The sequence below is a fragment of the Poromitra crassiceps genome (assembly GCF_964638095.1).
Source record: "Poromitra crassiceps genome assembly, chromosome: 22".
Classification (NCBI taxonomy): domain Eukaryota; kingdom Metazoa; phylum Chordata; class Actinopteri; order Beryciformes; family Melamphaidae; genus Poromitra; species Poromitra crassiceps.
This window is the reverse complement of record NC_139647.1, coordinates 17,255,103-17,260,102: the sequence shown is the minus strand read 5'-3', so window position 1 is coordinate 17,260,102 and position 5,000 is coordinate 17,255,103. Positions and strand designations below refer to the sequence as shown.

General features: G+C 43.5%; 1 protein-coding gene across 2 annotated transcripts in view; it reads left to right on the top strand.

Moving 5' to 3' along the window:
- The window catches only part of epas1b (endothelial PAS domain protein 1b), a 62,810-nt gene that overhangs the window by 9,817 nt on the left and 47,993 nt on the right, over nt 1–5,000 (top strand). The gene's annotated exons all lie outside the window — the stretch shown is intronic.

Sequence of the window (5,000 nt, the reverse complement as noted above, 5' to 3'; positions counted from 1 at the left end):
CCTAGCCCTATGAACACTGGTGGACTTTCTACTTTGATGGTAGAGAGAGGGGCCCTGCTAGGCCGGCAGCTATTTAACACATCATTGCTAGTTAGCCAAGAGCAACTCAGAGCATCTTAGGGGAATGAGAATTTAAAGGCTAATTACGTAAAGTCTTAAAATGCTTTCCGGCGATTACCAGTTTTCAGTCAAAGTAGGCATAGGACTGATAATCTTGTTATTTTATTTACTAGGGTGGAGACTCTGGAGGCAATTTTAATACTAAGTCCTTTTTAGCACTTTGGCCTTTGATGAATACACATGTATTGGGCATCACAGCCAACATGTACAGCAGCAAGGCCAAAAGCAATGCTTATGAAAATCCTTTTCTCACTCATTTTTCCTCCACAAAATAAATATCCTCGTAGAAAGATTTAATAACTGCAGTGTGATACAGTGTGATACAGTGTGATACAGTGTGATACAGTGTGATACAGTGTGATACAGTGTGATACAGTGTGATACAGTGCGTTATGTAAGATGGCTCAAACGGCAAAGGAAATCAGGTACTTTCTTAAGGCCACAATGGCCAGTTCAAGGACCTGCTCTCTCATCAGCAGTGTTGGGCAAGTTACTTTCAAAATGTAATATACTACATCTTACTAGTTACTTTCATTTGAAAGTAATACGTTACTTTACAATATTAGAGTAACTCATTACTTGTTACACTACTTTTGCATTACTTTTACCAAAACAACAGCAGTAGCAGAATGACATCGCTGCCCCGGAACCATCCTGAAAAATAATTTCAACCGCCTTGAAGTCAGTGTAAACCATCCAAAATTCTAAATGTTATTCTTTTCCTTTGCTATTGTCATCTATAGTGGTTATTTGCATAAAAACAGACAGTTTGATTAGGAAATGATTGTATCTTTATTTAAATATGTGCTTTGATCAAATAAAATAAAATGTAACTCAGTTTGTAACTTGAGTTACTTGACAAAGTAATATTACTGAAATCCTATAAGTAATAAGTTATATTACTGAGCTACTGCTAAAAGTAATATAATACATGTAATATGTTACTTTTGTAATGAGTTACCCCCAACACTGCTCATCAGGCTGTAGTAGAGGGACCTGCTGTCTCAGCGCTCTGTGTCTTGATGATCTCTTTGTTCATATCACGTTCTCTCATATTTACCCTCACCTCCCACGTTCAGCCAGCCTAACGTCCCCCTCTCTCCCCTCCTTCAGAACCCTGTCTCCTTGCCATTTCCTGTTTCCTGTCCGCCAGCTCCCCGACTTCCTCCTCCGCTGCTACTATAATGGCCGTACATGTCACCTGGCCCAGCTCCAGCCCCCCAGCCCGCCCCCGTCTACCTTTAGGCTAACCATGATTTTAACTCTTTAAAGGGACAGTTCACCCCAAAATCAAAAATGCATATATATTGTATTATGTATATGTTGAATAATGGTTAGAGTAAATGGTAGATGTGCCATCTATCTGATTTCATTTGACCGAGTCACTCTTGGTTCCATCTCTCTGCCTGTTTTAAATCATGGCTGTGCTGTTTGGTATTCTGATGGAGGGGCCGACTTCCCTCATACCACCTGTGGTGTCTCTCTCCCCCCTCTCTCTATCTCTCCCTTCTCTCTCCCGCTCTCTCTCTATATCCCTCTCTCTCCCTCTGTCCTCTCTCTCTCTCCTTCTCTCTCCCTCTCTCTCTCCCTCTGCCCTCTCTCTCTCTCTCCTTCTCTCTCCCCTCTCTCTCCCTCTCTCCCCGTCTCCCCTCTCTCTCCCCTCTCTCTATATCCCTCTCTCTCTATCTCTCTCTCTCCCTCTCTCTCTCCCTCTGCCCTCTCTCTCTCTCTCCTTCTCTCTCCCCTCTCTCTCCCTCTCTCCCCCCTCTCTATATCCCTCTCTCTCCCTCTCTCTCTCTCTCTCTCTGTCTCCCTCCTCTCTGTGCCTCTCTTTCACTCAGCCAGTCTATCCCAACCATCAGCGAGGCGTGGGTGGGTTTGTTTGTTTGTGCCAGAATGTGTGTGTGTGTGTGTGTGTGTGTGTGCACACGTGTGTGTGTGTGTGTGTGTGTGTGTGTGTGTGTGTGTGTGTGTGCATGCACCTCTCTTTCACAGACTATCAGACTATCATCAGCAATCTCCTGCATCTTTCTTCCCCTGATTGAGCTGAAGTCTGGGCCCCTGTCTAGGATGGCTGTTTGTTTGGCCGTGTGTGTGTGTGTGCGTGCGTGCGTGCGTGTGCGCGCGCGCGTGTGTGTGTGTGTGTGTGTGTGCACGTGCATGTGCATGTGCATGTGTGTGTGTTTGTGTGCGTGTGTGTTTGGCTGTGTTTCCAGAACTCTGTGTTCCTCAGGATCACAGATTAGCCAGTGCTGTATTGTGGCTTTCTGTTTGTGTACCAGGCGCTGCGACTACAGGAAGGCCCACTGTAAGCAAGGGAAGGGCTGTGTGTGTGTGTGTGTGTGTGTGTGTGTGTGTGTGTGTGTGTGTGTGTGTGTGTGTGTGTGTGTGTGTGTGTGTGTGTGTGTGTGTGTGTGTGTGTGTGTGTGTGTGTGTGTGTGTGTGTATGCGTACTCACTGTAATGTGAGTATCTGGCTTGTGTGTTTTGGGTATGGGGCACAGGCACACAAGATGGCCTTTTTTGACCCTAAATAACCTTTTTTTGACTATTTGGAGCTGTGAGCAGCAGCTCTCTAGTCTATACTGGAGCTCCCTCAGTCTCTTGGTTGGTCCACAGATTTCCTCACGAGTGTATGTATGTATGCACGCACGTGCTCACCGTAATCGCAGATTTGCACTTGTTCAAATATAAATGTGAAAATACACAAACACAAAGTTATATCAGGGTAATTCATGAATTTGGATTAGCTGGCAGAACAGCAATGGAAAAGACATGACACAGCTAAGCTAACTCAAATGTGTTTCAGTGGTTCTCAAATGGGGGTCCGGGCACCCCCAGGGGTCCTTGAGGGGGTTCCAGGGGGTCCCCAGCCAAAAGGGGGGTCATTTATTTTCGCTATAATTCCATTCATAAGTAACACAATGACTATTTTGGTCATGGGTTTTATACACTTTCTGTAATAAAACATCTAAAAGCATCAATCTTATTATCATATGGGGGACTGTGGGACAAAATCCTATCAAATGGGGGTCCGTGGTCTAATCTTTGTCAGTTTAGGGGTCCTTGACTCCTTCATGTGAAAACATGAGAGAACCACTGTGTTAAGTGATTAGCCTGGTCAGAGCAGAATTCAATAGTCACGACACAGCAGGAATATAAAGGAATACATTAATATAATACAATACAATAGAATATACAGTAATTAGGGCTGGGTATCGTTCCAGTGGTCCCCAACCACCGGGCCGCGGACCGGTACCGGGCCGCAACACATTTTTAGTACCGGGCTGCGAGCCCGGTCCCAATTTTAATTTTAATTTTTTTTATTTATTTTTTTATAAACATAGGCTATAATATTAGAGGCTGTGTGTGGTAGTTGAAACATAGTTTCAAGTTGACTTTTATTTATGTTTGTAGGCTGTTATTTACCCTTTCTCGCCACATGGTGAGTAAATATATATGTAACTAAAACTAAAATTGACAACCGGTCCGCGACTTTTTCTTCAATGTATCTTGTGTCCTTGGCACAAAAAAGGTTGGGAACCCCTGGTTTAGACGACATTATTCAATACATTTTGGTGGCACCTCGGCCATCTTGGAACTGCCAACTCCGTAACCTACACCGGACTTCACCATCACAGACTGTATGGGTTGTAGCTGCGGCGGTATTGGGCCAATCACATGTCACATTAAATCGAAGAACGCTGGTGGTGATTGGCTGCAAGCAAAACCAAGCAAGCTTCTTTCTTTTTTTTTGGATCTGTGTGCAAAAAGGCTTGAATGCAGCAGGTATGGTTTCACTGGAGAGAAGCCTCCATTATACTACGTGATACTGGCTTATTTCGCTCGATACCTTTAAGTAAATACCTTTAAGTGCTCTGTTTCCTATAAGCACCTCTCTGCTTGTTATCACAATATCCACTCACACACACACCAAACAGGAGTTCATGTCCGTGTGTGTGTGCATGTGTGTGTGTGCATGTGTGCGTGTGTGTGTGTGTGTGTGTGTGTGTGTTTGTGTGTGCGCGCGTGCGTGTGTGTGTGTGTGTGTGTTTGTGTGCGTGCATGCGTGTGTGTGTGTGTGCGCATGCGTGTCTGTGTGTGTGTGTGCATGCGTGTGTGTTGTTGCATCAACATGCCATGAAAATTCAAGCCCTGAGTGACGTTGTGAGCAAGAGGAGAGGAGACGGTCCATGAAAAGAAGAAAATATCAAATCATCTTATGATTGATTTGATTATTAGTTATTGTTATAGTCTGTGAACAGTCATGATGGCCAACAATAGTAACTGCACTTGCTCAGACGTCATAATGTCATAAGAGCGGTTAAACCAGCCCGCTTTCAGGAATAGTTTTGGGCTGGCAAGTGACAGATTTTGCACACTCCTCATTATCGTTATCTAGCTGTGTTGTCGGCGTAGCTTTGATGTTCCCGTCAGAAGAAGCCGTTTCTTCTCGTACATTATGATGAACAACTTCCACTTCCTGCGCCAGATCATCCATCACAGTAAAACAGGAAGCCTTTGTTTGTTAGTCATGAGTTATGATTTTTCGTACCTGTGCTGCTGCGTTATATTACGCTTTGCATTCTGTCAATCACTTCAATACATTTGGGATAAAAAAGAAACGCAGAGAAAAAATACCTACAAAATATTTGTGCTTTACAAACTTCATTGTCACACCCATCCTTTCTATTGTTAGCCATGATAACATATTGTAAAATAAGTAAATGTAAAAAAAAACAGAAAAACAAAACAGAAAACGTGCATTGCAAAATTATTGGGGGAAATGTAAACATAGAGACAAGCAAAATTGGCTTTAACTCTTAATGACGTCCTTTAATAACACTTGTGCATTGTTTATGTCTGTGAGGATGATTTGTG